The sequence below is a fragment of the Quercus lobata genome, chromosome 6, assembly GCF_001633185.2.
Source record: "Quercus lobata isolate SW786 chromosome 6, ValleyOak3.0 Primary Assembly, whole genome shotgun sequence".
In the NCBI taxonomy this organism is placed as follows: domain Eukaryota; kingdom Viridiplantae; phylum Streptophyta; class Magnoliopsida; order Fagales; family Fagaceae; genus Quercus; species Quercus lobata.
The window spans coordinates 49,599,875-49,613,373 of NC_044909.1; the positions used below are offsets into that span (position 1 = coordinate 49,599,875).

At 35.8% G+C, this 13,499-nt stretch overlaps 1 pseudogene; it reads right to left on the reverse strand.

The window, feature by feature from the left end:
• Nucleotides 1–5,062: 5,062 nt before the first annotated feature.
• On the reverse strand, nt 5,063–5,662 carry LOC115950427 (annotated as a pseudogene).
• Nucleotides 5,663–13,499: the final 7,837 nt, after the last annotated feature.

A 13,499-nucleotide genomic window follows, 5' to 3' on the forward strand; every position in this document is an offset into this window, starting at 1 on the left:
TTGGGAAGAGGCATTGAAACGAGCTGGGGTGGATGCTTCATCTGATTTGTGGAAGGCGGAGAACGTATTCTACCCTACAGCCATCCGTGAAGCCACTTCCTCCAGCTCCGCGGCTATGGGTGACCAACCCGAGGAAGGGGTCACTCAGTCGGAAGACTTACAGGTCAGCGGCTCTCCTAGCAAGATGCTTAAAGAGGGAGAACTTCAGGATGTGATAGAAATATCTCAGCATACGGATCCTGAGGCATCTAAAGAGGTTACTGAGCCCGTGGTTGGCACTCAGGTGTCTAGTGCTGAGGAGCCAGCCACACTTGCCCAGCCTCCACAGGCAATTCCCCTTGCTGTGGTCCCCAAGAGTACCGATACTGACCCTGTTCAGCCTTCCCCAGAAGGGGCTATCCTCCAGGGCGCCAAAGCTGATTCCATTCCGCCTTCCCAGGACGTGGCCGACGCAAAACTAAAGAAATAGAAACTCTGGCTAGGTGCCGTATTTGTTTTCAGTTTAACAATTAACTTGTTTCTTTTTCATTTTGGAAACTTTGTAATCTACTGGTAGTTTGAACCTGTTGAATATGTATATATGAAATCTTTTTCTTCCTTTTTCCCTTTAGTTACTGGTTAGTTGCCCTTGTCGATACTTACTATTGTTTATGAATTCTGAACTAATTTATCTTAACATGTTTGAATATTTGCGCATGCGATACATTTTAACATCATGTCTCAAAACCCTAGCTTACCTGCACCCGCAGAACCTCAGATTCATTTCTAACCCTTATTCAACGAAGATATAGGCACCATTTTAGATGTCATGTGTAGTAGCTAAGTCCTGCTTAGGGCCCAGGTTTCTTTAAAGTAATTGGTTTCCCCATAGGTTTGAGTCCGAGGACCATGCAATGCCTTGGTTCTGTCCAAAACTTGATTTTGATATTGATAAGTAGTTGGTTTCCCCATAGGCTTGAGTCCGAGGACTATGCAATGCCTTGGTTCTGTCCAAAACTTGATTTTGATATTGATAAGTAGTTGGTTTCCCTATAGGCTTAATGCCTTGGTTCTGTCCAAAACTTGATTTTGATATTGGACCAGTGCAATGCCTTGGTTCTGTCCAAAACTTGATTTTGATATTGATAAATAGTTGGTTTCCCCATAGCTTGAGTCGAGGACCATGCAATGCCTTGGTTCTGTCCAAAACTTGATTTTGATATTGATAAGTAGTTGGTTTCCCCATAGGCTTGAGTCCGAGGACCATGCAATGCTTTGGTTCTGTCCAAAACTCAGTTTTCTCATCTAAGTAGTTAGTTTCCCTATAGGTTTGAGTCCAAGGACCATACAATACCTTGGTTCTGTCCAAAACTCAGTTTTCTCATCTAAGTAGTTGGTTTCCCCATAGGTTTGAGTCCGAGGACCATACAATACCTTGATTCTGTCCAAAACTCAGTTTTCTCATCTAAGTAGTTGGTTTCCCCATAGGTTTGAGTCCGAGGACCATACAATACCTTGGTTCCGTCCAAAACTCAGTTTTTGGCATGGGGCCTTGGCTTTAGGGGGATTGGCTCCTCGGCCAAGCCCCTAGAATCATCCATGCGATTAACGCTACAAAGCGTAGCCCCTAGTCAAGAATCATAGCCCCTAGTGGAACTCTATGCTAGAACGTTATAACTAGCTGCTAGAAATGACAAGGGAACTGTCTCGACCTACCGTCTATGCCAACACACAAGCCTTTTCCATAGACGGCGCCAATTGTAAGGACGCGATTTGTAACGAATCGTAACAGTGTTGGGTTCGCACGTAAAAAGGCCAAAACAATATCATTTGTAGAGCGTGGGTTTGAAAGGCTAGGCCTTGGTCACCAGGCAGTGGGTTTTTCGTGATATCCATACATGGTTAAGTCGTCTTCGCCTTAGGAGTCTTTCTCCTAGAGGCGGGCTGGGAGGCTCTGGTTTTTGGCCATTTTTCCCAGCCCCCTTCTTGGCACACTAACTTTTACATTATATAGTCCTTCTTTGTTGATCCTAGCCCTCCACTTGTTGGTCAGGCAGGTGCTTACTTCTGTACCTGTCCCATCAGCTGTCCCTTCTTACTTTTCTGTTTAGTCGCGAGGATCGAAGTTACACCGTCCAAGCGTCTTTTCTCATTAACATGATCAGGACGTGGGCCGGTGCATTTAATGCGGAGGGTACGTATTTTCCTTGAACCTATTTTGCACCGTACCTCCATGTGGGCCCTATTCCACTCACATCCCCTTAGGGGACTATTTGGGGATGGCCTTCACTAAAACGTTGCTCTTCTCATCAAAGCCTTGGAGTGCCGAGGACAGGGTCGTCCTCAGCTGTTCCCCTTAACCCCTCGGCCTTTGATCACTCGTCCTTGACACACTACCTCCTCGGCACGAGCCCTGAACTCGGATAGAGCGTGGGCCGGATCATAAGCTTCCCGACCCTACAGTAACCATATTAAACATTTAAGCTCACATTTTTATACCATTATTTTATATTTACTTTACGTATTTGTATCCATTATTTCATATTTAGTTGGCCTATTTAATCTTTGTATAACTCACCAATTCACTCAATCTATAAAAAGCTCATCTTCCTCCGCCTATTAGAAAACACACACTGTTAGTCTAATGTCTACTGGTTAGAAAAGTTTCTTATCATTCTTTGTATTCTTCACTTTCATTCTATAAAACAAATTTAGTTGTCTCTTTTCAATAACCATGATGATATCTGGGTATGAATAAGGTTACTATTTTAGAGCTTTCTATCTTACCTAATAATGCAAACTAGTAAGATAATGGCAAGAGTGGCTGGATTGTTGTCTTTTAAAAGATATGTAGCACTGATAAGATAATATCTCCCACTTTTTCTCTATCTTGAGGCGAGAAACTTTTGTAAAATATTCTTACTTTAAGTATAATTTTGCACATGAATTTATTTATTGATTTATCTTCATATAGCTAGGAACAACAATTATTTCCAATTTTTTATATGAAATGTGAAAAAACTTGCATGAAAAATTTGTAAATTTTATGTGAAATTTTTTATTAATTGCTATAAAATAGTAGTTGATTTAATTTATTTATATTATTAAATAATTATTAATTAAATTATTTATGATGTGCCATTAGTTCAACCATTGGATGAACCTCCAACTATAAAACCAAGAATCACTCTTTTTTCTGATTCTTCATTTGGTCCGAATTTTAAAAACATGTTTTCTAGGTTTTCTTACCTTCAGCTGTTTCCTCTCAACCTCCTTGAGGTTGGTCTACTAGGCTCGCGGCCATTTTCATGGACCATGTGAACCTCCTCATGGCATCCCTGCATGGTCTGATGAGCCTGCTTTCTTCCAGTATTTTAAAGTTGGCTCATCACTAAGTAATACCTGATCTTGACCTCGTAGACCCGACCTTAATGATCAGGTCCATCCCAAAATCACATCCACGTGACTATCCTACTTCATCCTACTAGCAACACACACTCTGGGTCCAAGAGATTTACTATGTAAGTTCAAAGACAACACCGTCGGCCAACTTAAAAATAAATTTAATTTAAATGTTTCCTTCAACAAATCTTCCTGGTAAGGAAATATAGGACCAGAAAAACTTACCCAATTTTTTTTTTTTTAAAATAGACGAGCTTATTAGAAGTGTACTTGTACTGTCATACCATAGTGCGAACCATGAACCATCACAGTTTTAGAAAGATTTTTGCTTAAATTTAGCCCTATACTGAAGTGAATTGAAATGCTACATTAATGTAATTCAACAAAAGCATAATAACAATAAATATTATATTTAAGATTTTAGATATTACGAGATTGAGATTTATATTTTTTATATAAAGTTGGATTTAAATTAGATGCTTTCAACCCAAACATGTCTTTTCCCATTATGTTAGTGCACAAAAATAGATCTAAGTAGACCAAACTGAACTGAAGTGATTTGAAAGGACAGAGTAGGACTAAATGGACCGAAAAGGAACAAGGTGAACCGAATGGACCGAATAAGAATAAATAGACCGATATGGACCGAAAGGAACCAATTTGGATGGTATTGGACATACTGGACTGAAGTAGACCGAATAAAACTGAAGTACACATATTGGACCGAATCAGACCGAACAGGATTGAAGTGGACCAAACAGAACTTTAGTAGACAGAATGGACTAAATAGGACCAAATTAGACCGAAAAGGACAGAATGGACCAAATAAGCACTTTTGAATATTTATCATTTTTATTGCATTTTTAGGGCTCATATTTCTAATGTCTATTTTAGTATTTTCTTTATATTTTTTAACTCAAAACAAAAGAGTTTAGCTCAAATATAATAAAAATTCATTCTTTTCAACCCAATAATTTAAAAAAAAAAAAAAATTTGAGCTAAACTTGGAAAGAAAACCTTCAAAAAGAATCAGCCTAATTAGTCCAAAATGGATTGAAGGGGGACCGAAATTGACCCAGTGGACCGAATTGGACCGAGTGGAATGAATTGGACCGAAGTAGACCTAATTAGACCGAATAGAAATTGTTTAATTATTAGGGAGAAAAAATGATCTTCAAAATATTTTAAAGAAAAAATTATACATTATATTCCAATACAAAATAATTATTTGTTCTCACGCATCGTGTGAGTCTACAACTAATTAGTCATAATTACTCTGAAAATTCTATTTAGAAAATTGCTCCTATGAAAAGATCAGTCTTGAAATTAGTTCAACTCTCATTCTCTCAACTCCTTTTGACTGATCGAGCTGTACTCATTTCCCATCATCAACATCATATAAAAATATACAAAATCATAATTCCTTGGTCCTGAATTTAATAAAACAACTAATAATGAAAAAGTGTTACGTCCATAATATTTTTACAACAAATCATAGGCAGTAAGTAGCTATTGGTTCTGATTTTAATCCACACTGAAATTACTTTTTAACCCACCAACAACTTGCCATTTAGAATTTAATGTGAAAATATTATGAACATAACATTTTTCATAATAACAGCCTTGGCAAATTTATCTACACAAACCAAGACTTAATTAATACATGCAACTTCAGTTGTGCCTAAAAAGCCTCCAAAGCTGCTGTTAGTGCGAAAATTTCATAACCTCCACAAGTACAACTGTAATCATGTCCATCTTTGCACCCACACTCATATTCCCGCTTGTTAACCTCCCCATGTGTCTTCCTCTCCATCTCCACCATTGCAGAAACTTGAATTCTCATTTCCACTTGCAGCTTAGGTGGCTTGGCACCTTCAAGCACATGTCCTCCTGTTGAAACCATCGTGACCCACTTCTCTATTTCCAAGTTTGATGATTCAAACACTTGATTTCATGGAATCTCTGCCCTCCCCACCAGCTTTGACCCTCCAATCATTCCAAGAACCGGCGCTTTGTTCCTCCACCGGAGCTCGAATACCACATTTTCTTGCTTTAGGTTGTCCATGGAGTCTTGGCCACCAAAACAATCCAAAGAGAAGGACTCGTTCCAAGAGAGGTCGGACTTGGAGCAGGTTTCTCGGGTGTTGAGGCGAATTCTTTTGTTGTTTCCTGCAGAAAGATAGTATCTAACAAAGAAGGAACCTGTGGACTTGAATTCCACGTTTTTTGCTTGGATGATTCTCAATTCACAGCTAAGAGAAGAAAAATTTTGAGCACCCATTGAGATAGAGTCAAAGAGATAGAGAGAGAAGTAAAGGCTTTGAACGTTGGTGTTGGTAAAGAAAACTGTGTTGTTGGGTTAATTTAGATGCCTTGGCGTGTGGGGATATACATACATATTTATATATATTTATAGCGATTCTATTGTTGTACATTGGAAGGAAAACAGTGGCAGCTCAATTTTTTGTTTTAAGGGTGGTCATTAAGAAACTTAAATTATACAAGATCTAATAAAAAGATAATTTCATATATTAGCGACAAAAAAAAAAAAAAACCACACACACACATGCAAACACATAAAACCTTACAATTTTCTTCTACAAATTTTCTTATTTTGAAATTGTTACATAATAGTCTCATTATCAATGTTACAAGTTATATCTCTTTTAAAATTTTAATTAACTAAAATTTTTCTTGGAATTTTTTTTATGTAAGGACCTAATATATTGTTAAGGAGACTAAAGTTTAAGGACAAAATTTGTCTACAAACTAAATTATTGCACAAGGCTACAACTCTCATTAAACAAAAACATTGCTACATATTTTGCAAATCTAACCGTTGAATTGCATATTCTCTATGTTCTTAAAATACATGTCAAGTTTCATGTCAATCGGTTGTTATATACTATTTGATCCATACACTTATTTTTTATGTATAATTTTATACTACAAAAACTCGAAATTAAACATTTGATTGATGACATAACTATTAATCTTTGATCTTCTTGAAATTTTGCAAGTATGGAAGATATTAAAAGAAAATGTAATTAAATGGTGGATTTGTTAAAATTTAGAACCAATAAAAAAATATTTAATGGAGTTGTAGCCTTAGTTTACAACAAAATTAATGCCAAATTTCGTCCAAAGTTTAGTTTGTTGGACTTAAAAAAAATTTAGGGTTGTCACAAAGTTTTTTTTAAGGATAAATAAATCATAAATTTTTAAAATTTATACATAATAATAATAATTTTTTCCAGGCCAAGGTGGTCCTGTGACCACCAGGCACCTTGGACTCTATGTAGAGTTGCCAGTGAAGGAAAAAATGGTATTCCTTTTTTAGGAGACCGTATATACTTAGCCTTAAAAAATTATAGAGAAAGTGTTTAGATATAAATTTTTTTTTACACCAGGTTAATATGACAAATTATTATTGGTAGATAAAAAAATATTATTGATGGTGAGTTCAGATAAGTATCGGTAAAAGCTTGTAAGTTTATATATTGTGAAAAATATTGTAAAATTTGTTGTAAATGTAATATTTCTTAAAATTCTATGTATCACCAAGTTGGCCAACTAGATCTTATTTGTACTTCTAGGATTAAGTTTACTTAAAGGATTTAGATCTACATGAAGTGGATGATCTGCACAATATTTTCAAAACTGACTCTTGCAATTGGAATTTAGCGTGTGGCTTGGGATGGGACTAAAATAACAAATAAAACTCTAGCTCTAATGGGTTTTGAGTTTATCCATCAACTCTTGACAAACCCAAAGTTGTCATTAATTATATTTAATGTCATTATATAAATATAATTGCACTTGTAGGGGCAAAGGCTCAAGATCACACAATGGGCCTTGGGCCCCGTAAGGAAAATTCAACCACGTTTGAGGAGAAGGCGTGGGTACCAAAAGGGCTCCCGGCCCAACTCTAAGTGGGCCTTAAGATGTCTAAAAGGCGGTCCGAGGAGAAATGTCTCCTTGGACATACCAAACATGGCTCAAACATGCACTTTACCTACTAGAAGGATCCACCCCTACGAGCATTAGTAACAAGGATGAGTCCCACAAGCCCGTAAGAAGGAAGAAAGTGTAGGATGCCAAGGGAGAGGCTGCAGCTGCCACATTAAATGCATGGCAGCTACTTTTCTAGCCACATTAATGTGGAGAGGACTTGTGAACAGTGTTGCCTTGGCTACCACAACTCACAGAAAGATGGGGGGGATGTTCGATGGGACAGGCACTCAAGTGAAGGTCCAGATGATCAACAAATATAAGGTCATGATGACTTCAAGAGGGCTATATAAGAGAGGGGAGTCCCCATGAAGAAGGGGACGGAGAAAAAAGGGAACTTAGAATAGAAGAACAGTGTTAGAACCATAGTCTTTGAGCAGAGACCGATATATGTCCTCCACGTCTCCTTGGATTGAACATCTAATGGACATGAAGGGGATTTTCTTACTCTCGATTGTCGCATGGCCCAATTTTAGTTAGTATACACTTCGTTAAGGCCTAATTCTATAGCCCACTTTTTATAAATTCATTGTTTCGGACTTTTTGGGCCAGAACCCCATACCTGTTGGGCCTGGGCCCTGAATCGTGACCCTACAGCACTCTAGGCTTTACTAATAAAATTAAATCTCAAAACTTTATTATCTAATTAATTAACATTTCCATGAAAATATTCAAAGTAACACAAAGTCATAAAATATAATTGTCATGTTGAAAATTACTAACTCTTGATCCTTGAGTTCCTAGTTTAATCATTTAAGTTATTTATATATTTATGAGATCTTATTTCATAAAATAAAATCTATAGTAATTAACTCTTTAACAAAATGGTTAGGCCTAACACTCTGAATAATTAATCCCATTAAACTTATTTCGAGCGAATATTCTATATTTTTTGAAATAGATTATAGATTTAATCTTGAAAATATGTATTTCATTATCCGTACGTGTGATTTCCCAACTTACTAAGGTTTTGATTGTTAAAATAAATCTCACTCCTGATACATTAAAGAAAACAACATTTCATGTTTAGGTTCGCAATTCCCTCAAGATTGAGAGTTTATGTAAATGAATGTCATGACATTTATTATTTATTTGACAATCATTAATAAAATAATTAATCTCACACACGATTCAATGTATCTTACATACTTAAGACACATTAACATATCAACTAGAAATCTCAACTTCCATGATCAAAACAAATCATTTTCGGTTTTTTTTTTTAAATTTTTTTTTTTTTTTATGAAGAAAACCATCTTATTGGACATATTATAGTCTTTGCAGATTATATGTCCAATTCATCACTGACTATAAAATCAAAGTATTAAGTTTACAAGGAACTTATGATCTATATCTTCTATAACTAAATCACATATAATACATCTTAAAGATTTTATAAGTGTCCAAATTATTAAGTTACCATTATTTTAGATAATAAAACAACTTTAATTGCTTTAATATATGACGGTGTACATAATGTCAAATATAACATAATACAATAGGAATTATGGCACCACTCCTAGCATGTTGGGCTAGCCATCATTAGTGCCCCTCTAAAAAGAAACCTAAATGTTTATTGGCAAGCGCGGATGCTTAGAACATTAACATTCGGAATGTCAAACAAGTTCTATTTTACAACCTCAAAACATACTTTATCTATTTTACCATCTCATTTTACAACTCACCCAACATCCTAGTTTCTATTTTTATATACAACTCATTAAAATGATATAAATTACACCATCAAATAATATAAAAAAGAAAAGAAAAGAAAAATAAGAGAGAGAGGTCAGAGTTTGAAGTGAGAGGAAGAGAGAGAAGAGATTAAAAAATTATATAATCTTTACATCCTCATGAATAGTGAGGTTGCATATATGCAACCTCACTATAGCTAGGATGCCAAAAAAAAAAAAAAAGTTTACATACCTAGATGTGGGGGGTTTTCAAGGTTTTAGTGGGTAAAATAACAACTGGAGATTTTTATACACCCAATGCTAATGCTCTTAAGTAGCAAAAGCTTGATTCTCAATACATATTTGACTGCAGGAATTTTTTTTTTTTTTGAGAAATGACTGCAGGAAATTGTAGAGGTGGACTTAGAAATTAGGTATAGGAATACTACTTTTTGAGTTTTGACGCTCAAAATGTGTTCATAACTAAAAGTACCTTCTTTTTGTGGTAGAAAGTGTAGAAGTAGATCAAAATGGGAGTTAGGAATGCTACTTTTGACAGTCAGATTGGTTGGGGCTTCCCAATCTGGTTTTGACAAGAGTAACACGCAGTTGATAAGATATTTTAAGCAACACCAGCACTAGTACATGCCTCTTCAATTAGAGAGTTACATGTAAAATTATGTTGAACTAATAATTTTAAAAGGAAGAATCAAATAAGAATCGAAAAATTATTCACTTTTTAGGTATTATTGGTTGAATCAAGGGTTGCCTGATGGTTGGATCATATAGTACATGAGCTCAAAAATTCTTGAATACATTCTTACTTTTTACCTTATGAAAGAGGCTTAGATCAAGGATGTCAATACCGTATTGGAGGCCATACCGGTTTGGCCACCGGTACGATATATTTTGGATACTGATCAATACCGGTGTACCGTTTCGGGTTTACCATTATTTTATATATTTAATATATGTATACACACACACACACATACACACACAAAATCTCTATTTACCATAAAACAATACCTCAAAAATTCATGTTTACCATAAAACATTACTTCAATTAAGAACAAATAATTCATAGTTTTAAACTTTAACATCAACTAAAAGAAGAAGAAGAAAAAAAAAGGTATATTTCATGTTTCGGTCCGGTATCCAATTACTGGCCGGTATAGTCAGATTTCGCCGGTACGGCCGGTATTTTTTCCGATACGAAACATGGGGGTCGAGCGTACCGGATTGCTGGCCGGTACGGTATATTCCGGCCGTACCGGCCAGTATGGTACGGAATCGATAACCTTGGCTTAGACTCAATTGTATTTTGTAATGAAAATTGGAAGGTAATGGTATAAGTAAATAAGTAAAATATTGAATAAGTCTAGAGACACGTACCCACATAACTAATTTTACAACTTGTTAACTTTTGTGATTATAAGTGGTGGACATTTTTTATTCATTATTGATTATATGGTTTCATCACTTTTCATCCACCACTCACAATTGCATAAATTAGCACATTGTAAAATTGTGTGTACAATCGATTGAGTTATAAATTGCACCATTTAAATTTGACCAAAATTCTTTTTAGGCCTCTAACTTTACTTTTATTTAATTGAACCCAATAACTTTCAAATTTTATTCAATCAAGGCCTCCGTCAATCTCCATTACTAGTAGTACTGTTTCATTAGAAACCCAAAAACAGCGACATTTCATTTTTAAGCTGATTTTTTGCGTAAAAGTTCCTGGTTCTTTGATATTCTATATTGCAATCACATATTACCTAATAAATTATTTCTCTCTCTCTCATAAAGCATCCTTAGCTCATCCTACTACCATTCACACCTTTGATGGATCTCCTATGCTTGTTGGTAACATCAGATCTATTTCCTCATCTAAGTTGTCCGTTGGGAAATACTTTACCTTGTTCCTAGCTAACCTATCCTTTAATCTTCTTTCTATTGTCAATTTTGCGAACTCAGCCTTAATCTTCATTTCTCTAACTGCAATCTTGATGTGCAAGATCCACAGACAGACCAGCTATTGGCCGGGGATAGGCCATAAAGCCGGACATTTGTTTGAGGTCAACCACCTAAAAGTTCCCTCTCATATGATCTTCTCCTCTGCAATTGCCACCATCATTCCCAATTTGTGACCCTTCCCCCCCTCTTCATCATGCATCCTTGTCATGTCTTCAATTATTAGCATCTTAAAGTCACTTAGGGTCAATTAGATTTAATAAGTTTGATTTTATGTCTTGCAATTTGGGAAGCAAACAAATTTATTATTTAATAAGAGTGATTCTTTTTCTTCTGCACTGTTTGAAATTGTCCGTTCTAATATATGGGGTCGTGCACTAGTTCCCATTAAGGGGGGATCTTGCTACTTTGTCATTTTTGTTGATAATTATTCTAGATTTACTTTTTCATATGGTAGCTTAAGCATCTCTAATAATATGCAATTTATTCTCCATTTTTTTTGAATTATTGATTAAATATTTATAACTTCATTAGTTTGATTATCGATTGAACCTTGGTCTGACGAAAAAACAAGGAAATCACTCCCTTTTCTGGTTCTTCATTTGCTTCGGATTTTAAAACCATAGTTTCTAGGTCTTCTTCAAAACCATCTCAACTGCCTATAAATTCTTCTTGGCTACCCTCGACCTCCTCGATGTCGGTCGACCAGGCTGTGAGCCTCCTCATGGCATCCCTGCATGCCCTAAGCCTGCTCTCTTCCACTATTATAAAGTTAGCTCATCTCTAAGGAATGCCAGATCTTGACCTCATAGACCCGATCTTAATTAGATCCGGCTAAAAATCACATCCATGTGACTATCCTACTCCATCCTTTTGAGCAACACACTCCAGGTTCAAAAACAACATTGTTAGGGTTAACTGAAAAAGAAATTAATTTAATCGCTTCCTTCAATGAATTCTTCCTAGTAAAGAAATATGGATTTTACTAAGGTATGCCCTTAGGGCATATGTTAGTAAACCATTTTTGGAAAATTTTTTATAAGGAATTGAAAAAGTTGTCAAACTTTTTGACAGCATTTTCAATTTCCGATAAAAACTTTCCAAAAACGGATTTGTTAATGTATATTCTAAGGGTATACATTAACCGCACCCAAGAAATATAGGGCCAGAAAAACTAAAGGAAATACTTCATTTTTCTATTTCTATTATCTTTATCATTTTACAAGATAGAACATAAATATCCAGGCTACAACTATAGGGATGCAAGGCTTAAAAGATAAAGGCGTAAATGCACTTTTAGTCCCTACATTTTGAAGTTTTTCCATTTTAGTCCCTACATTTTATTTTTTCCACTTTTAGTCCCTAAAACCAATTTACGCTTCCGTTTTAGTCCTTAAAGCCTCATTCCGTCACCAATTAACGAGGAAACTAACGGGATGAATAAAATATTATTATTTTTACACGCTGGTGAATAAAATAAGGAAGGAATGAGATTAATAACTCACGTGAGTGTCACGTGAAGCACTTATTTTTACTTGTTTTATTTTACTTGTATGTTTTGTTTGATTTTTGCAGCAAATTTCTGCTGCAATAAAAATTTCTATGTCTTTCGAACAAATTTCTGCAACAAATTTCTACAGAAATTTGTTGGATTGCTGCAATACAAATTTCTGCTGCAATCCAACAAGTTTCTGCACAAAATTTCTTGCTGCAGTACCCATTTCTGCTGCAATCCAAATTTCTGCAATACAAATTTCTGCAACAAATTTTGCTACACACATTCACAACTCACAGCACACAGTAACAACTCACAAATTTCTGCTGCATATTAATAGTACAAACACTTACAGCAAACACAGTAACAACTCACAATTTAGTAGATTTTGCAATTAATATCTAATGCTTTATTTTACTTGTATGTACTTGCAACTTGAGTGTATCAGGCTGTATATCATGACTCGGTTTCAAGAGAACAGAGAGAAGATTCAGAGAGTAGAGTCAGATATTTGTGCCAAGGTTCTGAAAAGGTTGTACAAGGAAAAATTGGCAGCCAATAGGTGGGTAGCTTGTTAGGCAGGACAAACCCAATTTGAAGTAAAAAATGGTCTGCAAAGCTTCACCGTTGACTTGGCCACAGCACACTGCAGCTGTAGGAAGTGGAATATAAGTGGCATACCTTGTGCTCATGCAATCAGCTGCATATTTTTTAACAGACAAGATGCTGAGCAGTATGTTCATCCATGTTACCATGTCTCTACGTACAAGGCTTGCTATGAACCAATCATAACACCAATCAATGGAGCCAATATGTGGAGACCTAGTGGTGTTACCCTAGTTCAGCCTCCCATCAAAAGAAGACCACCTGGCAGACCAAAGAAGAAGAGAGCAAGGGAACCTAATGAGCCAACAAGGAGAGTCGGCATCTCTAAGCAATGCAAGACCTGTGGTAAGTTA